The sequence below is a fragment of the Halichoerus grypus genome, chromosome 15 (assembly GCF_964656455.1).
Source record: "Halichoerus grypus chromosome 15, mHalGry1.hap1.1, whole genome shotgun sequence".
NCBI classification, from domain to species: Eukaryota; Metazoa; Chordata; class Mammalia; order Carnivora; family Phocidae; genus Halichoerus; species Halichoerus grypus.
Window position 1 is genome coordinate 45,659,646 of NC_135726.1, and position 27,865 is coordinate 45,687,510.

The following is a 27,865-nucleotide window of genomic DNA, read 5'->3' on the forward strand; positions in this document are numbered from 1 at the left end:
TTTGTTGCCTCTCTGGTCCAAATTAACCTTTTGTTGCCTGATGGGTGAAAACAGATCTTTACTTTTTAATTTTTTTTTTTTTTTTTTACCAGCTGGCATAATGGTAAGCTTTGTCATTAGAGAGTACTGGAGAGACATTGCAGAGGGAGGGAGTTCTCCTTAGTTCTGGTGTGGCTTCCTCTCCAGGTTTCTGAAAGTAGGCTCTCTTCTCTAAAGCTTTGCCCCACAGTTTACTCCATTACAAAATGCCTCTGAAGCACAGCTTTCTCTAGCATTTGGCCACCATGTTTTCTCCATTCTTGACCAAGTGAGAGGCATCACAGCAGATTTTCAAACATGTGTCTATACCCCAGCTAGGTCTATAGTCCCTATACCCTCTTCATAGGCCTACACATGCACACTGGGGACCTCATGCAAGCCAGTACCCGACCTCTTCCACATAGCTAACCTGGAGCTGTTCTGGCCCAAGCCCTTCATGGATGTGTGCTAGGTTCCTGCAGAGAAAGGTCTCTACAGCTCCAGGTTCCAGTAGTGTCCACAGTGGTGCCCCAAACTCCCTCTATATGCCTATCTCTCAGGCTCTGCTCACCAAACTGCCTAATGAATATGAATCATATCTGGCCTGAGCAAACCAGCAAACTCCTCTACCAGCTAGTAGTCTTTGATGAAATGTGAACCCTTTCCCTTCCAAGATTGTCCTTCCTTGGGTACTCTGCCTCAGCCCTGGAGTCCCTTTAGAGTCCCTTTCCATCTTAATAGTTACATTATTATTGCCACTTAATAATTCTTTATATTAAACTTCCCCTGTTTTAATTAATGTGTGGTTTCCTGTCTTCACATTGGATCCAGATTAATACAAAGTTTGGAAGAAGACACAGGCATGAGGTGTCCTGGCCCTACTTCTTTCCTCTTCACTTTGGAATCTGCCTATCTGCATAGAGCATGCATTCCCTGATGCTCTAGGTCAAGACGTGAACTTGGAGATTGAGAGCCTATTCTTGCCACTGTCATGATTCACTGGGTCAGGCTGTATTTCTGGAGTCCAAACAGAAAGCTCATTGGACTCCTACAGTGACCATACTCCAATTTGCCTTTATCTATAATAAAAGTAATATCTGGCCTCCCTACATCTTAACTATTTGTCCTAAATCTCAGTTAGATAACAACTGATGGGTAAAGCGTGGGGTGATGCACATTTGGTCTCTTCAGAAACCCTAGCACATAATGGCCGCATGGCATACAACACAATATATAAATATTTCAGACTACCCTATACTTTTATGCTCTTAACTTTTAGTAATTTCCATAAATAACTTTTGAGAGGAGAAAAATCCAGACTTGCTAACATGATCTATGAGAATCACTTTCCAGGGGCACCTTGATGGCTCAGTTGGTTAAGTGTCCAGCTCTTGGTTCAGCTCGGGTCATGATCTCAGAGGTTGTGTGCTCAGCAGGGAGTCTGCTTAAAGATTCTTTCCATCTGCCCGTCTCCCCACTTGTGTGCACACACACGCATGCTCTCTCTCTCAAATACATAAATCTTAAAAAAAAAAAAAAAATGAATCACTTTCCAGATCAGGGGCAATGACTAATTGGACCCAAGATGTTTCAAACCATGGGGGAGTGGTTTTTATTGGGTATCAGTAGTATGGGAAGAGTTGGAATTGTTATGAGAGAAGACTGAGAATGATGTGAACACTTCCTGTTATACTCAAACCACCATTCCAGTTGTCACATTCTGCTCATTCACTCAGCTCCCTTGGAAGGTGGATTCAGATTAAGAAACCAATGATGGTTCTGGTTCAAGATGGTAAATAGGAGGCTCCTAGACATACCACCTCCTACAGACACACCATATCTACAACTACATATGGAATAATTCCCTCAAAAAAATCCAGAAACGAGGTGAGTGACCTCGTTTATAGGTATACATCAAGCAGTAAGAGAAAACCCATTTCTCTACTCCTAGGGTGGGAGTGGGTGACATACAATCTTCACAAATACCCCACCCCAGCACAGTGGCAAACCATCAGGAGAGAACTCAAATCCTAGCTTCTCCCTAATGAGTGGACGGTTTAAACCACATGTATGGAACACCACTATTAAGACTTATACCTGGGGTGCCTGGGTGGCTCAGTCGTTAAGTGTCTGCCATCGGCTCAGGTCATGATCCCGGGGTCCTGGGATCGAGCCCCACATCGGGCTCCCTGCTCCGCGGGAGGCCTGCTTCTCCCTCTCCCACTCCCCCTGCTTGTGTTCCGTCTCTCGCTGTGTCTCTCTCTGTCAAATAAATAAATAAAATCTTAAAAAAAAAAAAAAAAAAAGACTTATACCTGAGGGTCACCTGGGTGGTTCAGTCAGTTAAGTGGTTGGTTCTTGATTTAGGCTCAAGGCATGGTCTCAGGGTCCTGGGATCAAGTCCCAAGTTGGGCTCTGCGGTCAGCAGGGAGTCTGCTTGAGGAATCTCTCTCCCTCTTCCTCTGCCCCTCCCCCTGCTCACTCTCTGGCTCCCAAATAAATAAATAAATAAATCTTTTTTAAGAAAAGACTTATACCTGAGAGATAGTCCCTCAAAATATCCAGCTCTGAAAGCAAATGGGAATTGTATCCATGAGACCCAAAGACTATAGCAAACTAAGAAACCATACCTAACAGGCGTGGCCATCCATCCCCTAAAGGCTCAGCACACTATGGAAGAAGCCTAAGAGCTGTGAGCTGAGGGGCAGTCTTCTAATTTAACAAACATCTAGAGGCCAAATACAATTCTCTGCAGAGACTGAGGATACCAGCAGACACAATCTTCATGCCGTTCCTCTGCCCTAACACAGGTTAATGGGGACTCCAGGAAAGGAACTTGTGCATACATCTGGCACCCTAACTATGGTGGATGCTGTCCAGAGGACACAACCCTTGATTGTCTGCTTCTGGTGGCCAGTGGGGCATGTTCATTGGTTCAACAAGACAGTAGCAAATTAAGGAACTTAACTGGCTATCCTGCCAGGGCTCAGTGCAGAGGAAGGACAGAAACACTCATCTCCCAGTCTTCCCCTGAAAGAGGTATATCTGTATACTTTAAAAGCTGCTGCTGAGGGTGAGGTTCCAATGAGCCTGTATCTAGGTGCTGACTGAGATTCTTCCCTTTGGGACACTGATAGGTCTTGGCACACTCTCGACAACTGGGAGTCATTAAGAACAAGCCTAGACAAGCACAAAGGTTTAAGAAACAACCAAGAGCTAAGACATGGCTCATCTCCTAAACAAAGCCACTCCTCAAGACTGAGAAAGGTAGCTGTTTTATCAAATGCACAGAAACCAATACAGAGTGAAGGAAAATGAAGAAACAGAAAAATATGCCCCAAACAAAAGAGCAAGATAAAAATCCTAGAAATAGACCTTAATGAAAACGACATAAGTGATCTGTCTGATAGAAAGTTCAAAATAATTGTTATAAAGATGTCCACTGAGGTCAGGAAACAATGCATGAACAAAGTGAGAATTTCAACAAGGACACAGGAAATATAAGAAAGTATTGAAAAGAAAAGACAGAGCAGAAGAATAAAATATAGAACTGAAAAATTCAATAGGGATTCAAGAGCCCACTTGATGAAATGGAAGAATGGATCAGTGAACATAAAGAGAGGGCAACAGAATTCATCTATTCAGAGGAGCAAAAAGAAAAAAAATGAAAAAGGTTTATAAGAGATTTCAGGGGCATCATTAAGTAGAAAAATATTTGCATTATAGGGGTCCAGAGGAGATGAGTGAGAGAGAAAGGGGCAAATAATTTGTTCAAAGAAATAATAGCTGCAAACTTCCCTAACATGGGTGAAAAAAACTAACATCCAGATCCAGCAAGCCCAGAAGTTTCCAAAAAGAAAAATCAAAAGAGACCCACACTACGATACCTTATAATCAAAATGTCAAAAGTTAGGGGTGCCTGAGCGGATCAGTCACTTAAGCATCTGCCTTTGCCTCAGGTCATGATCTCAGGCTCCTGGGATGGAGCCACACATCGGGCTCCCTGCTCAGCAGGTAGTCTGCTTCTCCCTCTCCTTCTGCCCCTCCCCACCCTCTAATGCTCTCTCTCTCTCAAATAAATAAATAAAATCTTTAAAAATAAATGAATACATAAAATGTCAAAAGTTAAAGGCAAGGAGAGAATCTTAAAAGCAATAAAAGAAAAAGAGCTTGTTATGAACAAAGTAATTCCCCCTAAGACTATCAGCAGAAACTTCACAGGCCAGAAGAGAGTGGCACAATATACCGAAAGTGCTGAAAGAAAAAAAAAAATCAACCAACCAAGAATACTCTACCCAGTGAAGTTGTCCTTCAGAGTTGAAGGAAATGTAGAGTTTTGAAGACAAGCAAATGATGAAGGAGATCATTATCACTACACCATGTTATAGGATGTTAAATGGACTTCTATAAGATGAAAGAAAGAGCACTAATTAATAACAGGAAAACATGAAAGTATAAGTCTCACTGGTAAAGGTAAATATATAGGTAAACTCAGAATAATGTTGTAATGGTGGTGAGTTAATCACTTATAAACCTAGTATGAAGATTAAAAGACAGAATTAGTACAAATAAGAATAATAAAAAGAACTTAATAGATACAGGATAAAAGATGAAAACTGTGTTATCAAAAACATGAAGGGGCGCCTGGGTGGCTCAGTCGTTAAGCATCTGCCTTCGGCTCAGGTCATGATCCCAGGGCCCTGGGATCAAGCCCCACATCAGACTCCCTGCTATGCGGGAAGCCTGCTTCTCCCTCTCCCACTCCCCCTGCTTGTGTTGCTTCTCTTGCTGTGTCTCTGTCAAATAAATAAAATCTTTAAAAACAAAAACAAAAACATGAAACATGGTGACAGAATAAAAATGTAGAGCTTTAGAAGGCAAATCCAATCATAATTTGTTATCAGTTTAAAACATACTATTATAACTCCAAGATGGCTTATATAAGCTTTGGAGTAACCACAAAACAAAAATCTACAGTAGAGATGCAAAAGATAAAGTAATTCATGCAAACCACTATAGAAAATCATCAAATCAGAAAAGAGAGCAAGAGAAAAAGGAAGGAAGAAAGAAACTACAAAACAGCAAGAAAACAACAAATGGCAATAGTAAGTCCAAATCTATCAATAATCACATTAATTTTTTTTTTTAAAGATTTTATTTATTTATTTGACAGAGAGAGACATAGCGAGAGCAGGAACACAAGCAGGGGGAGTGCGAGAGGGAGAAGCAGGCTTCCTGCAGAGCAGGGAGCCCGATGTGGGACTTGATCCCAGGACCCTGGGATCATGACTTGAGCCGAAGGCAGACGCCTAATGACTGAGCCACCCAGGCGCCCAATCACTTTATTTTTTTCAACAATCACTTTAAATATAAGCGGACAAAAGTCTCCAATCAAAAGGCATAGAACGGCTAAATAAATAAAAAAAACAAGACCCAACTATATGCTGCCTGTAAGAGACACAGAGTGAAAGATATTCCATGCAAATGGAAACCAAAAGAAAGAGGGAAGCTAGACTTACATCAGACAAGATAGACGTTAAGAGAAAGACTGTAGTAAGAGACAACGAAGGTCAATGTATAATGATAAAAGGGTCCATCCAATAAGAAGATAAAACATTTAATATTTATGCATCCAACACGGGAGCAGCTAAATATATAAAGCAAATATTAACAGACCTTAAGGGAGAAATAGATAGCAATGCAACAATAATAGGGGACCAATAACCCACTTCCTACAATGGATGGATCATTCAGACAGAAAATCAACAAGGAAACAATGGAATTGAACCACACTTTAGACAAAAGGAACCTAAAACACATATATGTAAACAATTCAAACAATGGCAGAACATATGTTCTTCTCAAGTGCACACAGAACATTCTCCAGGATAGATCATATGATAGGCAACAAAACAAGGTTAGCAAATTTAAGATTACTGAAATCATACCAAGTATCTTTTCTGACCACAATGGTATGAAACAAGAAATCAGCACGAAGAATGCTGTGAAATCTACAAATATGTGGAAAGGAAAAACACAATTCTGAACAACCAATGGGCCACAGAACTAATCAAAAGAGAAATATTTTAAATCTCAAAACAAATGAAAATGGGAGCAGAGGAAAGATGGCGGAGGAGTAGGGGACCCTATTTTAACTGGTCCCCGGAATTGAGCTGGATATCTACCAGCACCCACGAAACCAGCCTGAGATATAAGAAGATCTGGATCTCAACAAACAGAATATCGCAGGCAGTTGGTTTCGAGGTATGAAGCGGGGAGCTGTGATTCCGCAGGCAGATATCGGAGGATAAACGGCAGCGGGAGGGTGCGTGGCCGTGGGGATCCTACACTGCGGGTGAGCAACAGCCTCGCGCGCTGGGACGGGGCACAGATTCGCAGACCGGTAGCGGCGGGGAAAGGACTTTAGGGCAGCCCCTGGGGCGGAAACCTGGTGCGGCGCGGGTCGCACCTGTGAACTAGGGGCAGCTGGTGGTTTTAGAAGCACAAAGGGCAGAGACATGCTCCAATCTGGAGGCAGGACTGGGAGCGCTGTGGAGGGGCGCACAACCCAGGACGCTGCAGTTTATAGCAGCACGGACAGAAACGGAGACCGTGTGGCCTGGAGAGCTCACTGAAGAACAGACTGCAGTCTCTCTGCTCTGAGGCAGAGGGTTGGAAATGGTCTCTTCTGCTCTGACTCGCGGAAGAGACGTGGAAAGCCCCCAGGGAAAGCCACCAGAGAAAGCCGCCAGAGAACAAAAGCCCCAAAGACTGATTCCCGCTGAGCCCATCCCCCGCCACAGGGGGGCAGGGCAACTCTGCCCAAACAGGGTTGCCTGAGTAACAGCCCAGCAGGCCCCTCCCGCAGAAGACAGGCTGGGAAAACAAGAGGCCAGCAACCCTAAGGTCCCAAGAAAACAGGTGCATCTTGCTTGGGTTCTGGTCAATAATTTGGACTCTATACATTCCCTCAAACACCCATCAACAGAATGACTAGGAGGAGGAGCCCCCAAAATAGAAAAGACTCAGAGATTATGACTTATGCTGCAGATTTACAAATGGATGCAGATATAACCAAGATGTCGGAGATGGAATTCAGGCTAGTAATTGTGAAGACAATGGCTAGAATGGAGAAATCAATTAATGGCAACACAGAGTCTCTAAGGGCAGAAATGAAAGCTGAATTGGCAGAACTTAAAAATGCTATCAATGAGATCCAATCCAATATAGATAATCTAACAGCTAGGGTAACTGAGGCAGAAGAACGAATAAGCAACCTGAAAGACAATATAATAGATAGAAAGGGAAAAGAGGAGGCCAGGGAAAAACAACTCAGAATCCATGAAAATAGAATCAGAGAAATAAGTGACACCATGAAGCATTCCAATGTCAGAATAATTGGAATCCCGGAGGGAGTGGAGAGAGAGAGAGGACTAGAAGATGTATTTGAGCAAATCATAGCTGAGAACTTCCCTAATCTGGGGAATGAAACAAATATTCGCATCCTAGAGGCAGAGAGGACCCCTCCCAAGATCAAGGAAAACAGGCCAACACCCCGGCATGTAATAGTAAAACTTGCAAATTTTAGAACCAAGGAAACCATCTAAAGGGCAGTTAGGGGGAAGAGATTCCTTACGTACAGAGGGAGGAATATCAGAATAACGTCAGATCTATCCACAGAGACCTGGCAAGCCAGAAAGGCCTGGCAAGACATATTCAGGGTACTAAATGAGAAGAACATGCAGCCAAGAATACTTTATCCGGCAAGGCTTTCATTTAGAATGGATGGAGAGATGCAGAGCTTCCACGACCGGCAGAATTTGAAAGAATATGTGACCACTAAGCCGGCCCTGCAAGAAATATTAAGGAGGGTTCTATAAAAGGAGAAAGACCCCAAGAGTGATATACAACAGAAATTTACAGGGACAATCTATAAAAACAACGTCTTCACAGGCAACATGATGACAACTAATTCGTATCTTTCAATAATCACTCTCAACGTGAATGGCCTAAACGCTCCCATAAAATGGCACAGGGTTGCAGATTGGATAAAAAGACAGGACCCATCCATATGCTGCCTACAAGAGACTCATTTTGAACCTAAAGATACATCCAGACTGAAAGTGAAGGGATGGAGATCCATCTTCCATGCCAGCGGACCTCAAAAGAAAGCTGGGGTAGCAATTCTTATATCAGACAAATTAGATTCTAAACTAAAGTCTGTAATTAGAGACACAGAAGGACACTATATCATTCTTAAAGGGTCTATCCAACAAGAAGATCTAACAATTGTAAATATGTATGCCCCCAACATGGGAGCAGCCATCCACATAAGCCAACTGTTAACCAAAATAAAGAGTCATATTGATAACAATACGTTAATTGTAGGAGACCTCAATACTCCACTCTCAGCAATGGACAGATCATCTAAGCAGAGAATCAACAGGGAAACAAGAGCTTTGAATGATACATTGGACCAGATGGATCTCATAGATATTTACAGAACATTCCACCCTAAAACAACAGAATACTCATTCTTCTCGAGCGCACATGGAACTTTCTCCAGAATAGACCACATACTGGGTCACAAATCAGGTCTCAACCGATACCAAAAGATTGAGATTATTCCCTGCATATTCTCAGACCACAATGCTCTAAAATTGGAACTCAATCACAAGAAAAAATTTGGCAGAAATTCAAACACTTGGAAGCTAAAGACCACTCTGCTCAAGAATGTTTGGGTCAACCAGGAAATTAAAGAAGAACTTAAACAATTCATGGAAATCAATGAGAACGAAAACACATCGGTCCAAAACCTATGGGATACTGCAAAGGCGGTCCTAAGGGGGAAATACATAGCCATCCAAGCCTCACTCAAAAAAACAGAAAAGTCCCGAATTCACCAACTAACTCTACACCTTAAAGAACTAGAGAAAAAGCAACAAATGATGCCTAAGCCACGCACTAGAAGAGACATAATTAAAATTAAAGCAGAGATCAATGAATTAGAAACCAGAAACACAGTAGATCAGATCAACGAAAGTAGAAGTTGGTTCTTTCAAAGAATTAACAAGATCGATAAACCACTGGCCAGACTTATCCAAAAGAAAAGAGAAAGGACCCAAATTAATAAAATTATGAAAGGGGAGAGATCCCGACTAACACCAAGGAAATAGAAACAATTATTAGAAATTATTATCAACAACTGGGGCACCTGGGTGGCTCAGATGGTTAAACGTCTGCCTTCGGCTCAGGTCATGATCCCAGGGTCCTTGGATCGAGCCCTCCATCGGGCTCCCTGCTCAGCGGGAAGCCTGCTTCTCCCTCTCCCACTCCCCCTGCTTGTGTCCCCTCTCTCGCTGTGTCTCTCTCTGTCAAATAAATAAATAAATAAATAAAATCTTAAAAAAAAAAAAAGAAATTATTATCAACAACTATATGCCAATAAACTGAGCAATCTGGATGAAATGGAGGCCTTCCTGGAAACCTATAAGCTGCCAAGACTGAAACAGGAAGAAACTGACAACCCGAATAGGCCAATAACCAGTAAAGAGATTGAAGCAGTGATCAAAAACCTCCCAAAAAACAAGAGTCCAGGGCCTGATGGATTCCCTGGGGAATCCTACCAAACATTCAAAGAAGAAATAATACCTATTCTACTGAAGCTGTTTCAAAAAATAGAAACAGAAGGAAAACTTCCAAACTCATTCTATGAGGCCAGCATTACCTTAATCCCCAAACCAGGCAAAGACCCCATCAAAAAGGAGAATTTCAGACCGATATCCCTGATGAACATGGATTCCAAAATCCTCAACAAAATCCTAGCTAATAGGATCCAACAATACATTAAAAGGATCATCCACCACGACCAAGTGGGATTTATCCCCGGGATGCAAGGGTGGTTCAACATTCGCAAATCAATCAATGTGATAGAACACATTAATAAGAGGAGGGAGAAGAACCATATGGTCCTCTCAATTGATGCAGAAAAAGCATTTGACAAAATACAACATCCTTTCCTGATTAAAACTCTTCCCAGGATAGAGATAGAGGGAACATTCCTGAAGTTCATAAAATCCATCTATGAAAAACCCACAGCAAATACCGTCCTCAATGGGGAAAAGCTGAGAGCCTTTCCCTTAAGATCAGGAACACGTCAAGGATGCCCACGCTCGCCACTATTGTTCAACATAGTACTAGAAGTCCTAGCAACAGCAATCAGACAACAAAAAGAAATAAAAGGTATTCAAATTGGCAAAGAAGAAGTCAAACTCTCTCTTTTTGCAGACGACATGATACTTTATGTGGAAAACCCAAAAGACTCCACCCCCAAATTACTAGAACTCATCCAGCAATTCAGTAATGTGTCAGGATACAAAATCAATGCACAGAAATCAGTTGCTTTCTTATACACTTACAACGCAACTGTAGAAAGAGAAATTAGAGTAATGATTCCATTTACAAGAGCACCAAAAACCATAAGATACCTCGGAATAAACCTAACCAAAGAGGTAAAGGATCTATACTCTAGGAACTACAAAACACTCATGAAAGAAATTGAGGAAGACACAAAAAGATTCCATGCTCATGGATTGGAAGAATAAACATTGTTAAAATGTCTATGCTACCCAGAGCAATCTATACCTTCAATGCCATCCCGATCAAAATTCCAATGACATTTTTCAAAGTGCTGGAACAAACAATCCTAAAATTTGTATGGAATCAGAAAAGACCCCGAATCACCAAGGAAATGTTAAAAAAGAAAAACAAAGCTGGGGGCATCACATTGCCCGATTTCAAGCTATATTACAAAGCTGTGATCACCAAGACAGCATGGTACTGGCACAAAAACAGACATATAGACCAATGGAACAGAATAGAGAACCCAGATATGGACCCTCAACTCTATGGTCAAATAATCTTTGACAAAGCAGGAAAAAACACGCAATGAAAAAAAGACACTCTCTTCAATAAATGGTGCTGGGAAAATTGGACACCACATGCAGAAGAATGAAACTCGACCATTCTCTAACACCATTCACAAAGATAAACTCAAAGTGGATGAAAGACCTCAATGTGAGACAGGAATCCATCAAAATCCTAGAGGAGAACATAGGCAGTAACCTCTTTGACATCACCCACAGCAACTTCTTTCAAGATACATCTCCAAAAGCTAGTGAAACAAAAGCAAAAATGAACTTTTGGGACTTCATCAAGATAAAAAGCTTCTGCACAGCAAAGGAAACCGTCAACAAAACAAAGAGGCAACCCACAGAATGGGAGAAGATATTTGCAAATGACACTACAGATAAAGGGCTGGTATCCAAGATCTATATAAAGAACTTCTCAAACTCAACACCCAAAAAACAAATAATCAAGTCAAAAAGTGGGCAGAAGATATGAAAACACACTTCTCTGAAGAAGACATACAAATGGCTAACAGACACATGAAAACATGTTCATCATCATTAGCCATCAGGGAAATCCAAATCAAAACCACATTGAGATACCACCTTACACCAGTTAGAATGGCAAAAATGGACAGGGAAAGAAACAACAAATGTTGGAGAGGTTGTGGACAAAGGGGAACCCCTCTTACACTGTTGGTGGGAATGCAAGTTGGTACAGCCACTTTGGAAAACAGTGTGGAGGTTCCTCAAAAATTTAAAAATAGAGCTACCCTATGACCCAGCAATTGCACTCCTGGGTATTTACCCCAAAGACACAGATGTAGTGAAAAGAAGGGCCATATGCACCCCAATGTTCATAGCAGTAATGTCCGCAATAGCCAAATTGTGGAAAGAGCCGAGATGCCCTTCAACAGATGAATGGATAAAGAAGATGTGGTCCATATATACAATGGAATATTACTCAGCCATCAGAAAGGATGAATACCCAACTTTTACATCAACATGGATGGGACTGGAGGAGATTATGCTAAGTGAAATAAGTCAAGCAGAGAAAGTCAATTATCATAGGGTTTCACTTATTTGTGGAACATAAGGAATAGCATGGAGGACACTAGGAGAAGGAAGGGAAAAATGAGGGGGGTGGGAATTGGAGGGAGAGATGAACCATGAGAGACTATAGACTCTGAGAAACAAACAGGGTTTTAGAGGGGAGGGGGGAGGGGGATGGGTTAGCCCGGTGATGGGTATTAAGGAGGGCACGTACTGCATGGAGCACTGGGTGTTATATGAAAACAATGGATTGTGGATCACCACATCAAAAACTAATGATGTATTGTATGGTGACTAACATAACATAATAAAATTAAAAACAAAACAAAACAAAAAAAAACAAATGAAAATGGAAATACAACAACCAAAACCGACGGGATGCTGCAAAAGCAGTTCTGAGAGGGAAGTTTATAATGATAATAAACATATTAGGAAATTAGAAAAATCTTAAATAAACAACCAAAGTTCACATCTCAAGGAACCAGAAAAAAGAAGAAAATATTAAGCCCAAAGTTAGTGGAAAAAGGGAAATAATAAAGATCAGAATGGAAATAAATGAAATACAAACCAGAAAAAGAACAATAGAAAGAAAAATTAAACCAAGAGCTGGTTTTTGTAAACATAAAATCAATAGACTTTTAACTAGACTAAAAAGAGACAGGGCTCAAATAAATTGAATCAATAATGACAGAGGAGATGCTACAACTGATACTACAGAAATACATATGGTCAATATGAACAATTATATGCCAAGATACAAATAGAAACATGTCTCATGTTCATGATTGGAAAAATTAATATTGTTAAAATGTCCATACTACCTAGAGCCATGTACAGATTCAACACAATCCCTATCAAAATTCTAGTGACATCTTTCACAGAGATAGAAAAAAATGATCCTAAATTTTGTATGGAACCACAAAAGACCCTGAATAGCCACAGCAATCATGAGAAAGAACAAAGCCAGAGGCATCACACATCTTGATTTCAAACTACACTACAAAGCTATAAAACAGTATGGTACTGGCATAAAGAGACAAACACCAAAATATGGAAACAGCCCAAGTGTCCATTGATAGATGAATGGATGAAGAAGGTATGGTGTATATATATATATACATCATAGTATTATTCAGCCATAAAAAAGAATTAAATCTTGCCATATGCAATGACATGGATGGGAGCTAGACAGTATAATGCTAAGTGAAATAAGTCAGTCAGAGAAAAACAAATACCATATGGTTTCAGTCATATGTGGAATTTAAGAAACAAAACAAATGAGCAAAGAAAAAGAGAGAGAGAGAGACAAACCAAGAAAGAGATTTAACTATTGAGAACAAATTGATGGTTACCAGAGAGGAGGTGGGTGAGGGGATGGCGGAAATAGATGGTGGGGATTAAGGAGAGCACTGGATGATGCATGGAATTGTGGAATCACTATACTGTACACCTGAAACTAATATAACACTGTATGTTAACTATACTGGAATTAAAATAAAATTAAAAAGGAAAAAAGGAAAAAGAAAAGAAGGAAAAAAAAAAGAGAAACAGACCGACAAAATAGAATGCATAATTAAATACCTGCATATACAGTGAACTAATATTCAAAAGGAGAACCAAGACACCAAATGAGTAGTCTCTTCAACAAATGGTGTTGGGAAAACTGGATAACCATATGCAGGAAAATGAACTGGGACTCCTGTCATACATCACTTGCAAAAACTAACTAGACATGGATGGAACACTTAAACATAAGACATCATACCATAAGACTCCTAGAAGAAAATATAGAAAAGAAACTCCTCAATATTTGTCTTAGCGATGATATTTTTGGATATGACACCAAGAGCAAAGGCAATAGGCAAAAATCAGTGAGTGGGACCACAGAGAACTTAAAAGCTTCTGCACACCAAAAGAAACAATCAGCAAAATAAAAAGCAACCTACAGAATGGGAGAAAATATTTGCAAAGCATATATCAATAAGGGTTTAAGATCCAAAATATGTAAGGAATTAATACTACTCAATAGCAAAAACAAACAAACAAAAAACCACACACAAAACAAACAAACAAAAAGCCCCCAAATGATCCAATTACAAAATGGGCAGAGGAACTATATAGACATTTTTCAAAAGGGGGCATCCAAATGGCTAACAGGTACATGAAAAGATGCTCAACATCACTACCTATCAGGGAAATACAAATCAAAACCACAATGACATATCACTTCACATCTGTTAGAATGGCTATCATCAAGAAGACAAGAGATAACAAGAGTTGGTGAGGATGTGGAGAAAGGGAATCCTTGTACAGTATAGACGGGAATGTAAATTTGTTCAGCTACTATGGAGAACAATATGGAGGTTCCTCAAAAAATTAAAACTGGAACTATCATGACCCAACAACCCACTTTGGGGTATATACCCAAAGGTAATGAAAATAGTATATTGGTGAGATATATGCACTCCCATGTTTATTACATCATTATTTACAAAAGTCAAGGCATGGAAACAACCCAAGCACCATCAACAATGAATGGATAAAGAAGATGTGAATATACATACATATATACACATATGTATGTATGTATACACACACATACAAATAATATTCAGCCATGAGAAAGAAGGAAATCCTGCCATTTGCAACAACATGGACAGACCTTGAAGATTTTATACTAAATGAGATAAATCTGACAGAGAAAGACAAATACTGTATGATACCACTTCCATGTGAAATCTAAAAAACACATACACACAAACAAAAACAAAAACAAAAAAACTGAATTCATAAGAAAAGAGAGTAAAATGGTGGTTACCAAGGGCTAGGGGCTGGGAGAACAGGAGATATATTGTTTAGTAGTACAAACTTGCAACTAGTAGATAAATAAGTCTTGGAGATGTAGTGCACAGTATAGGGATTATAAACAACAATATTGTATTATAAATATTTAACTTGTTAAGACATGAAATCTTAATTATTCCCACCACAAAAAATTAATGATAATTATGTAATGTGGTAGAGGTGCTAACAATGCTACAGTGGCAACCATACCACAATATATGAACGAACCAAATCAACATATTATGTACACTAAACTTACATGATATAACAACTACACTTCAATTAACGAAAGAAAAAAATTGAACTCAGGGTGCCTGGGTGGCTCAGTTGGTTAAGCATCTGCCTTTGGCTCAGGTCATGATCCCGGGGTCCTGGGATCAAGCCCCACATCAGGCTCCCTGCTCAGTGGGGAGTCACTTTTCCCTCTCCTTCTGCCCCTCCCCCTGCTCCTTCTCTCTCATTCTCTCTCTAATAAATAAAATCTTTAGAAAAAAACTGAATTCATATTTAAAAACATTCCAAGAAAGAAAATTCTAGCCTAGATGATTTGTGGTTGTAATCCACCAAATATTTAAAGGATATATAATGTCAATTCTGCACAGTCTCTACCAAAAAAACAGAAGGGAAAATGTCCCAACTCATTTTATGAGGCTATCATTACTCTGATACCAAAACCAGACAAAGGCAGTACCAAAAAAAAAGTACAGACCAATATTCCTTATTAACATAGACACAAATTTGCTCAACAAAAAGTTAGCAATCAAAGCCAGCAATACAGAATGCATCACAAACAAACTGGTTTTTATCTGAGGAATGCAACACTGGTTTAATATATGGAAACTAATTAATGTACTATACCATAGTAATAAACTAAAAACAAAAACAGATGATCATATCAACTAATGCAGAAAAAACATTTGACAAAATTTAATGTCTATTCATGATGGGAACTCTCAGCAATCTAGGAACAGAAATGACCTTTCTTAAACTAATAGAGGACCTATCACACATTGTAAAAGACTGAATTGCCTCCTGTCCCAGATCAGGAACAACACAATGATGTCCACTCTCATCACTCCTATTCAATGTCATACTGGAAGTCCTAGCCAGTGAAATTAAAAAAAAAGAAGAAGAAGAAGGAGGAGGGGCATCAAAATGGAAATGAAGAACTAAAACTGTCTCTATAGACATGATTATCTAACTACAACACTCCAAGCCATCTACCAAAAAACTAAAACTAATAAATGACTTTATCAACACTGAGTACAAGGTCAACCTATAAACATCAATCTTATTTCTGTATTCTAGCAAGAACAAATGAAGACTAAAACTAGTAATTCTCCAATCAAAACACTGAGGTATATATTTAAAAACACAAGTGCAGGGGGAGGAAGGTTGCTGGGTGGCTCAGTAGGTTGAGCATCTGACTTTGGCTCAGGTCATGATCTCAGGGTCCTGGGATTGAGCCCCGCAACGGGCTCAAGGCTCAGTGGGGAGTCTGCTTGGGATTCTCTCTCTCCCTCTCCCTCTACCACCTCCTGTTCTACCTGGCCACCCCCTCCCCACACCCATCCCCCATAAGCACAGCTACAACCCTCTCACATCCTTCAAAACCCCTTCAGTCTGCCTGACAGAAACTCGAGGCTGACATTTCTCTAGATGTCTGGCCCCTCTCCTCCCTTAGAGAGTGAATAAACTCTGTCCTACTTGTTGCTCCACTCTCTGTGCAATTCTTTGCTGCCCTCATCACTGGTCACCCTAACAGTAGGGGAAAAGATTAGAAAATAAGAGGATTGGGGCACCTGGCTGGCCCAGTCAATAGAGCATGGGACTCTTGATCTCAGGGTTGTGAATTCAAGCCCCAGGTTGGGTGTAGAGATTACTAAAAATAATAAATAAGCTTAAAAAAAAAAAAAAGAAGGGGTGCCTGGGTGGCTCAGTCGTTAAGCGTCTGCCTTCGGCTCAGGTCATGATCCCAGGGTCCTGGGATCGAGCCCCGCATCAGGCTCCCTGCTCCACGGGGAAGCCTGCTTCTCCCTCTCCCACTCCCCCTGCTTGTGTTCCCTCTCTGGCTGTCTTTCTCTCTGTCAAATAAATAAAACCTTTAAAAAAAAAAAAAAAAAAAAAAAAAAAAAGAAGAGGATAAATCCAAACACTTACTAATTATCTAAATATAGTCCTCTGTAATTCTGTATATATTTGAAATTTTTATATTAATAAATAAAAAGACAACCGAGAGAGAATGATAAAAATTGAGTGCAGAAAATTTCAAAGAACTAAAGAAAATTTCCTAAAACTATACATTATGAATCTCCATATTAAAAAACACACAGTGTCCTTCCAGTTTTTAAAAAGACCCACACTAATGTGTATCATTGTTAAATTTCTTAATTGGGATAAGGAGATCATCCTAAATAGAAAGAGAAAAAAACCTGTCCTATATAAAAGGACAAGTATCCAAAGGTCATAGACTTCCCAGCATAGAGACCATCTTTAAGTTAAGCTATATAGTACAATGCATTCAAAATTCTGGGGGAAAAATGTTAACCCAGAAGTGTAAATCTAGCCAAGTTATTAATCAAGTGAGAAGACAAGATAAAGACATTTTTATACATGCAGGGGCCCAAACACTTTAGCCAGGATATTACTGGAGGATGTATTCCACAAAAATGAAGTACAGTTGACCCTTGAACAATGCAGGGGTTAGGGGCACCAACCCCATGCAGTTGAAAATCCTCTGTAACTTTTGACTCCCCCAAAACTTAACTACTAATAGCCTACTGTTGACCAGAAGCCTTATTGATAACATAAACAGTAGATTAACATGTATTTTGTACGTTATATGTATTATATACTGTATTCTTACAATAAGGTAAGCTAGAAAAAAGAAAATCATAAGGAAAAATGCATTTACAGTACCATACTGTATTTATTTTTTTTTTAAATGCGCACATAAGTGGGCTCAGGTAGTTCAAATCAGTGTTGTTCAAGGGTCAACTGTAGTAACTCAAGAGAAAGGAAGAGATGACATTAAGGACAGAAGAAACCCCACACAGGAAAGAAACGTAGGAAAATACCCAAGAGAATGATAATATCCCAAGAGGACAGCTAACTAACAGGTATAGAGAAAATCAAGTTTAGATTGTAGCAGGAAAAAAACTTGAGAAATGTCTTCAGGAAAAAAAAAAAAACAAAAACAAAAACCTGAAATACTAGTTTTCTTGTTGCATTTGACTCCATAACTCCTCAAGATTACTGAGAGGATGTGTAGTGAAGAATTAACTTTACCTAAAACCTTTGTCTGAGCTCCTAGAAGGTAACCTCTAAAACTGTAGAATTTACCAAGTGATAGGAGTGTTTCTGTTCATGGTGGGCCCCATACCACACCTGATACTTTATGATAACGAGGTGACTTAATGGTGGACCCCTCAATAGTTTATGCTAAGGAGATGACTCAGGGTGGGGACAACCACACCAAAAAGACCAACTGTGTGATTAGACCTTTGGGGCTTTGAGCCATACAAACGCCTTACCTCTAGGGAGTGGAGGGGGCTGGAAATCAACTTTGTTCACATGGCCAATGACTCCATCAATCGTGCCTATGTAATGAAGTCTTGATAAAAACTCTGGACATAGAAGCTTGGGTGGGCTTCCTGGGTTGGCAATACTCCACGCACATATTGCCACTCATTGACACTAGGAGGGTAATACACCCATGGAGACACAGGTTCGACATCTGGGACTCTCTAAGCCCCAGATTCTGCTCTGTGTCTTTTCTTTTGGCTGGTTCTGATTTGTATTCTTTTGCTACAATAAAATTGTAATAACAAGTACAGTGTTTTCCTGAGTTCTGAGACTTGCTACAGCAAGTTATCAAAACTGAGGGCATCTGTGAGACCTCCAAATTTATAACCAACTGTCTGAAGTGAGGGTGGCCATGGGGAGGTCTGAGCTTGCAGTTGATGTTGGAAGTCTAGAGGACTGTGCCCTTAACCTCAAGTTTGGCCCCCACTTCAGGGCCTTTGTACTAGCTGTTCCTTCTGCCTAGAATGGTCTTCTCCCAAATTTCCATGTTTCTCTCCCTTCTCCCCCTTCAAATCTTTGCCAGATTTGACCTTCATCCCTGACAACTCTATTTCAAGTCGCATCTCTCCTCTCATTCCTTATTGCTTTTTCTGCTTTATTGTTTTCTGTACCATTTATTACTATCTGATCTCATACACAGTTTATATATTTGATCACTATCTCTTTCAACCTTCTACCTGGCAATACTACATAGAAATCTCCTTAAAGATGGGGATTTGTTTGTTTACTGATGTATCTTGAGTGTCTATTGTATAATTAGCACTCAATATATATTTGCTGAATAAATGAACCTTATAGGGCACCTGGGTGGCTCAGATGGTTAAGCGTCTGCCTTCGGCTCAGGTCATGATCCCAGCGTCCTGGGATCGAGTCCCGCATCGGGCTCCCTGCTCAGCGGGGAGCCTGCTTCTCCCTCTGCCTCTCTCTCTCTCTCTGTGTCTTATGAATAAATAAATAAAATCTTTAAAAAAAATAAATGAAACTTGTAACAGAATAGAAAAAAGGCAGTTTCATTTATCTTTTTGTAGGACGATAAATTGGGCTAACATTTTTGAATAGCAATTCACTTTTATCTGTCAAAATCATAAATACATTTAACTTCTGGCTCAGCACTTGCAATTGGGGATTTATCATAAATAAACTAGCACATACATGCAAACCTATCTATACAAGTGTGTAGTGAAGAGTGACCTCAGCAAGCTTGGGATGCTCAAACCTTACACATTTCAAAGAAAGGACTGGCCCTTGACCACCCCCTGGGAGAGGCCCAAATACTTTAGCCTCTGAGCCCTTGGAATATCCTCCCTAATAAAGGTGTCTTTGAATCTCTGAAACCTAAAGCCACACCAGATAGTTCATGTTAACAATATGATTTATGGTGAATACCTGCTTTTGTATGCCTGGGGTATTGAACTATGTTGTATCAGTTTGACCTTTGGGGGACTAGAGACTGAATAGCTAAGGTCATTCATGTGAGTGCTCATCTCTGCGTGACTGACCCCCAATAAAAACTCTGGATGCCAAGGCTCAAGTAAGCTATCCTAGTTGGCAACTCTTTGAGTGTGCTGTCACATATCAATGCTGGGAGAATTAAGTGCTCTCTTTGCAGCTCCACTAGGAAAGGACAACTGGAAGCTTATGTCTATTCTCTCCTGGGCCCTACCCTATGCTCATTTTTCCTTTGCTGGTTTTAATATGTATCCTTTTACTGTAATAAACCATAACCATGAATATAACAGTTTTTCTGAGTCTTGTAACTCCTTCGCTGAATCATCAAACCTTAGGGTGATCTTCGAAACCCTCAAAACAACCAGGTTATCTATTATAAATATGTTAGCATTAAGCCTGGAAATAATCTAATGGTGCTGGGAAAACTGGATATTCACATACAAAAGAATAAAGTTGGGCCCTACCTTACACATATAAAAGAATTAACTGAAAAGGGATAAAGGACCTACACAGAAGAGCTAAAACTATAAAACTCTTGAAAGAAAATATAAGGGAAAATCTTCATGACATTAATTTGGCCATGATTTCCTGAACATGACACTGAAAGCACAGGCAACAAAGGGTGCTGGGGTGGCTCAGTAGGTTAGGCATTCAACTCTTGACTTCAGCTCAGCTCATGATCTCAGGGTTGTAAGATGGAGCCCACGATCGAGCCCTGTGTCAGGCTCCATATTGGGTGTGGAGCCTGCTTGAGATTCTCTCTCTCCCTCTGCCTCTGCCCCACCTTTCTCGCATGCTCACTCACTCTCTAAAAAAATAAAAAATAAAAAAATAAAAATAAAAGCACAGGCAACAAAACAGTTAAGTTGGACTTCCTCAAAATTAAACTTTGTGCAACAAAGGATACTATCAACAGAGTGAAAAGGTAATCTACAGAATGCAAGAAAATATTTGCAAATGATGTACCTGATCAGAATATATAAAGAACTCCTACAACTCAATTAAAAAATATACCAAGAAGTTGAATACACACTTCTCCAAAAAAAAGATATATAGATGGCCAATAAGTACATGGAAAGATGCTCAACGTCATTAATCATTAAAAAAATACAAACCAAAACTACAGTGAGACACCCTTCACACCCATTAGGATGGCTATTATCAAAAGAAAAAAAAAAACAGAATATAGTAAGTGTTGGTGAGGGTATGGAGAAACTGGAATCCTTGTGCATTGCTGGAGGGAATGTAAAATGGTGCAGCCACTGAGGAGAACAGTATGCGAATTTTTCCTCAAAAAATTAAAAACGTAATTACCATATGATCCAGTATTTCTACTTCTAGGTATACACACAAAAGAACTGAAAGCAGGGTTTCAAAGACATATCTGTATAGCCGTGTTCACAGCAGCAGTATTCACAATAGCCAAAAGATGGAAACAACTCAAATGTCCCTCAACAGATAAATGGATAAACAAAATGTGGTATAAATATACAATGAAATATTATTCAGCCTTCAAAATGAATGAAATTCTGATATAGACTACAAGGATGAACCATTAAAATATATGCTGAGTTAAATAATCCAGACACAAAAAAATATTGTGTGGTTTCACTTACATGAGCAGCACCTAAAACAGTCAAATTCATAGAGACAGAAAGTAGCATAACGGTTACAGGATGAAGGGAGGGTGGATGGCTAACTATCGTTTAGTGGGTTCAGAGTTTTAAGTTTAGGGTGATTAAAAATTTCTGGAGATGGATAGTGGTGATGGTTGTACAATAATGTGAATGTACTAATGCCACTGAAGTATACATTTAAAAATGGTTAAAATCATCATAAAATTTTTTTGTTTTTTTTTTTTTTGTTTTTTTTTAAAGATTTTATTTATTTATTTGAGAGAGAGAGAATGAGAGACAGAGAGCATGAGAGGGAGGAGGGTCAGAGGGAGAAGCAGACTCCCTGCCGAGCAGGGAGCCCGATGCGGGACTCGATCCCGGGACTCCAGGATCATGACCTGAGCCGAAGGCAGTCGCTTAACCAACTGAGCCACCCAGGCGCCCAATCATCATAAAATTTTTAAGATTTTATTTATTTAAGAGAGAGAGAATGTGAGAGAACACGAGAGGGGGGAGGGTCAGAGGGAGAAGCAGACTCCCCACTGAGTAGGGAGCCTGACGTGGGACTCAATCCCAGGACTCCAGGATCATGAACTGAGCCAAAGGGAGACACTTAATCGACTGAGCCACCCAGGCTCCCCCAATGGTAAATTTTATCTTTTGTATAATTTACCACTATAAAAAAAAAAAGGCCTAGAATGGAAACAAATTTGTTGCTCATGAGTCAGTAAATGTTGAAGCCATGGTATGGATATGGGTGCTCAAAAAAAAAAAAAAAAAAAGTACAGATTAAGAGAAGATGATCAAGGACAGAATTTAACTTTAAAAAGACAAGTGGAGGGCGCCTGGGTGGCTCAGTAGGTTAAGCGACTGCCTTCGGCTCAGGTCATGATCCCAGGGTGCTGGGATCGAGTCCCGCATTGGGCTCCCTGCTCCGCGGGGAGCCTGCTTCTCCCTCTCCCACTCCCCCTGTTTGTGTTCCCTGTCTCGCTGTGTCTCTCTCTCTGTCAAATAAATAAATAAAATCTTTAAAAAAAATTAAAAATTAAAAAATAAATAAATAAAAAGACAAGTGGAAAAATAATTCATGAATGTTTTTGTTGCTGTTATTATTTCTTTTATTTCTAATCAGAGGATCAGAATTAGAAAAATGAGTGGTCTCAAGGAAGCCAAGGAAGTTGTCAAGATTGCAGTTGTGATAGGTTTCTGAAAAGAAATGTGAAGCACACAACTCTTCCTTCTCATGTAAAGATGATAATGAATAAAATCATATTTATATTTATAATGTAATATTTATATATAATATAAAAAGTATGTCCCAAAAGAGTATACAGTAAAAAATAATGCCCTTCGTTGTCCCTACCCACCCTCTTGACCTCAATGGCTGCCACAGAAATCATTTTTATTAGTTTCTTTTGCAAATTTCAGTTCTTTATGCAAACACAAATATTTATTCTTATCCATTCCCCCCCTTTCTTATACAAAAAGTAGAACAGTATCACATAAGGTTCTGCATGGTGTTTTTGTTTTCATTAATATATTTTGGAGGCTTTTTGTATCAGGCCATAGACAGTGTTCTCAGTTTTTTCTCCAATTACATAATGTTGCATTATGTTCAATGGTTTATTTATGGTTAATCTTCACTATTGTGAAGACTGCTATATGAATAATCTTGGATATACATCATCATAACTGTAGGATAAAATCTCAGAAGTGGGATTGCTCAGTGAAAAGTTAAATGCAATTGGAATTTTGAAAGATGCTGCCAAATTGCCTTCCAAAAAGTTTGTACCAATCTGCAGTCCCTCTAGCAATATAGGTTTTCAAATTTGGGGAATTTCTGCTATTCCTAGTCTGTAAGAATCAATATCTCTATATAGTTTTAATGAAAGTTATCTGATTATGAATGAGGTTGAGCATATTTTCATACATTTGAGAACATGAAGACTATGTTCTGTGTATTATTTGTTAATCTCTTTCTCCATTCTTACTGGGTTATTAGTCTTTTAATCAATTTTTTTTGGTGCTCCTTATATATTAGGGAGGTTAGCCATTTGTTTGTAACTATAAAATGCAAATATGTTTCCAGTTTGTCACTTCAACTTTTTTTTTCCATTTAGAAAGGATAATTAATCTTTTATGGTTTGATTTTTAGAATCTGAAGTTAGAAAGGCCTTCCCCCCCCTCCATGGTTATAAAGTAATTCACTCAAGTTTTCAGTCTTTATAATTTAAGTTTTTTGTTTCAATTTTAAATTTTGACCCATTTGGAGTTAACTCTGCATTCAGTACAGGTCATAATCCACTCTTTTTTCTAGAAAGTCTATCAAGTTGTCCCTATTACCTTTGTTGAAAAGTTCACATTTTCCCCATTCACCTGAGGGGTAATCTGAGATGCCCCACTCACCATACACTAAAATTATTTATTTAGTTCTATTTTTGGATTCTCTATTCTGTTCCACTGGTCTGTCCAGTCAGATGACAATCCCATATTATTTAAATTTTTGAACTTTTAGAATATGTTTTGTTATCATAAGACTAGCCCCATGTGCCCCACATTGCTTTTTTCTTCCAGTCTATTCTTGCCTTTGTTTTTACATTTTAACTTTACTTTTTAAAAAAATATTTATTTATTTAAGTAATCTCTACACTCAACATTAGGTTTGAATTCATGACCCCAAGATCAAGAGTCACTTGCTCTTCTGACTGAGCCAGCCAGGCTACCCTCCATTTGAACTTTAGAGTAACTCCTACCTATCTAGAGAAAGATATTATTTTCAGTGGGATGTTAAATTCATAAATTAATTTAAATGACATGTTTATAATGAAGGATTTCTATTCAAGAATATGGTATAACTTTTCATTTAAGTCTTTTTTTGTGTATCTTCATAGGGTCTTAAATTTTTTCTTAAACAGGTCTTATTTATTTCTTACTAAGATATCCTGAAGAATTTTATCCTATTCCAAGGTTTTGTTTGTATATACAAAATTTACTTACACGAATCTTAGACCCAACCTTACTTTCTCCTTTTATTTAAAATTATGTTGGGCACCTGGCTGGCTCAGTCAGTGGAATATGTAACTCCTGATCTCTGGGCTGTGAGTTTGGGCCTCACGATGGGTGTAGATTACTTAAAAACAAAATCTTCAAAAAAGTAAAATGTAATAAAATTATTAAAAGCAACTGTAGTAAATTACTTGGAGAAAGCACCTTTGCAATTAGGAGCAACCTATTTTTTTTTTTAAAGATTTTATTTATTTATTTGACAGAGAGAGACACAGCGAGAGAGGGAACACAAGCAGGGGGAGTGGGAGAGGGAGAAGCAGGCTTCCCGCGGAGCAGGGAGCCCGATGCGCCTGAGCCGAAGGCAGACGCTTAACCATCTGAGCCACCCAGGCGCCCTAGGAGCAACCTATTTTTTTTTTTTTTAAAGATTTTATTTATTTATTTGACAGAGAGATAGAGAGAGAGCACAAGCAGGCAGAGAGAGAGGGAGAAGCAGACTCTCCACTGAACAGGGAGCCTGACGCGGGGCTCAATCCCAGGACCCTGGGATCATGACCTGAGCCGAAGGCAGCCGCTTAACTGACTGAGCCACCCAGGCGCCCCAGGAGCAACCTATTTTTATAACCAACAAAATCCACCTGGCCTAGGGGTAACCGGAAGGAATTACTAGTTTATCTGAGTAGGCTCCTTGAGAAACTTTAAACTTTTATTCTTTGATCTCTCTAAGGCCAGTTTTTTTTTAAGAAAATGGGAATAACACTAATTCACTTTTCTGCTATTTCCAATGGTCGACACTACCCTTCAAACTTTCTTACTCCAGGATTTCACAAGTCAGCTCCATTAGACCTACACCCCTCCCTCAGGACATTAAAAGAACACAGAAGCCTGAACTGCTTTGTCTCTAGGGTCTGTACTCTAAGCAAGAGCAAACACCCCATTAAAAAAGAAAAAGAAAAAAAAACCAGTTCCTTTCAAATAGACTTTCTCTTTTAAGAAAACAATGCTATTTTTATTTCAATTCCATAATAATGCTACTGTTTTTACACAAACGTCAAGCTTTAGCTCACTTACCAGCTCAATTATGTAAACTTCCTCCCATAAAAAAAAAAGATGTCCTAGGAAAATCTGTCCTTGTTACTGTTTTACCACTGTGGCTCAGCGATTACTCTCCAAGATACAATCCCAGTCATACATACAGTGATACTTATTTAAATCACCCATTACACACACACACACACACACACACACACACACACACATAATCCTGAGTCCCGTTTCTCCCTCTTTCCCCGACCCCCAACATCCCAAATCACACACACCGGGAATCTCATTACTTGCTTCCTGCAAAGGCTGTCTCACCGCCTCATCATTCTCCTCACGCCCTGACTTTCATTCAGAAACCAGTAGCACAGAAAAATACCAGCCCCCTTCGCAACGTCGGAAACCCCTCCCTTTTGGCCTCCACAACCCCGTTTCAAGTTTAGCGATTCCTCCCTCTGGACCTCCCCAATCCCGTCGCAACTTTCTAATCTCCTTCGTTTCGGTCACCCCAGCTTTCAGTCTCAGAAGCTCAGATCCCACAATTCCTCCGCAGTGATGAAACGCAAGCCAAACTCACGCCCGAACAAACGCCGAAAGGGCAACCCAAGAAGCCTGCGCACTCCTTGGACGCAGTGACACTCCCAGAAGTCTCTGGGGTGTAGCCCGGAGCAAGCTGTGAAGAATCACGACGAATTTCAAACGGTCCATCCACCGCTTTCCCGGCTCGGAACTACAGTTCCCAGAAGGCTCAACGGTGCGAATAGTCTTACCTAAACCAAACCAGCCCTCCTCTTCCTGAGCCCGTATTCTGGGGATAATAAGGTGGGTCCGAGAAGCAATCCCATTTCAAACACGTCGGAGTGGCCTTCCTTGGAGGCCACTGCCTAAGACTGAACCAGGCTCTGCGTGGCCTCCGGTGCGCGGTTCCATAAAGGGGAGCAGTCCTTTAAGCAAGCGGGGCTGCAGCTAACCCCTGATAGAAAGCCTGGCGACCGGGTGCTATCTTGCTCGCCATAGGTAATTTTCTGACTACATTTCCCAGAGAACTCCTCGGCATCATTGTGATTCTCGCGTGAATTCAGCCTCAAAGTCACGCGCTGGCGGGACCTTCGGGTCTACACCGGCAACTGTTGCAGCGCTGTGGGGACTTCTGCTGTTCTGGAAGCTTGAAAGGCCTGAGGTGAGGATCCCCAGGAGAGGGCGGAGCCGGAGGCTCGGCTTTGTACGGCTGGGTAGGTTAGATTGAAATTGTAGGATTGTGTCTGGCGGTATGTGGTGAATGACCGTGTGGTTGTGACTAGCTGTTCCTATGGTGAATGTGTGCTTCCAGTGATAACCAGTGTGCAGCACAGTCTGGGAACCCGTGACTGTGCTGGTAAGATTGGATGCGACCCGGTGGTGTGTGTGTGATTGGGACCACGTGCGGCATTGTGTGTGAGGGTGTGGGGGGCTTGTGACTCCGTGGATGTGATACAGCGTTTGTCCCCGTAAGGGTGTGTGATTGTGCGACATTGTGACCGTGTGCTGCGGAGTACAGGTGGGGGTACCTGTGAATACTATGTGGTTTTATCTGTGGTTAGTGTGATTGTGACTGTGCGACCATCTGCAGGTGTCAGGTACTTGTGACAGTGCGGTTATGACTGAATGTCCTCTTGGTAAATGTGTGATTGTGCCCATGTGACCATTTGTGGCCCTGGGTGTGTGGCCCTCTTGCTTTGGTTGTGGGTTACCTCTAGCTGTATGTCCCCGTAGTGGTTGTGTGATTGCTTGGTGAGTGGATAAATGTATGAGGTTTTTTCACTTAGGTTGTCTACCTAAGTATTATACTGTAGTTTTCCCTCATTTTAAAACTTTTACAAATGCTATCATATTGTCTTTTTTCTTTTTCTTTTGTTTATTTCTACAACTATGTTTTTGAGAATTGTCATATTCGGTATAGTAGTGGTTCATTTGTTTTCTTTGCTAGATTGTATTCTGTCCTTTGAAGGATACCACTGTTGTTCATCCCTTCAATCAATGATGGGCATTTGAGCCATTTCTAGTTTCTGACTTTATTAACAGTGCTGCCACAGCATTCTTTTACAAAGGATACATGTGCATGAATTTATCTACCAGACAATGGAATTTCTGGGTCATATATCTTGCACTTTACTAAATAGTGCCAAAATAATTACCTAAGTGGGTGCACAAATTTATGCGTGCACGGCAATATTTGAAACATCTCATTGCTTCATGTCCCTACCAAAACATGGTTCTGATAGTTTTTTTAAAAACATTTTTATGAGATATAGCATATATAAAGTACACAAATCTTAAGAATAGAGCTGTATCACAATTTCCTAAATT

At 40.0% G+C, this 27,865-nt stretch overlaps 1 protein-coding gene across 10 annotated transcripts in view; it reads left to right on the forward strand.

The window, feature by feature from the left end:
* The window catches only part of LOC118520200 (uncharacterized), a 98,643-nt gene that overhangs the window by 17,904 nt on the left and 52,874 nt on the right, over nucleotides 1–27,865 (forward strand). For 5 of the 10 annotated variants that reach the window (XM_078063303.1, XM_078063295.1, XM_036068071.2 and 2 more), the window contains exon 1: nucleotides 26,186–26,699. The exons of 2 other annotated variants lie outside the window; for them this stretch is intronic. The gene's annotated coding sequence lies outside the window, so the exon portion shown is untranslated. Of the gene's footprint in view, nucleotides 1–26,185; nucleotides 26,752–27,865 lie in introns of those variants that run through there. 3 more of the 10 variants (XM_078063297.1, XM_078063299.1, XM_078063296.1) reach the window with 2 other exon arrangements.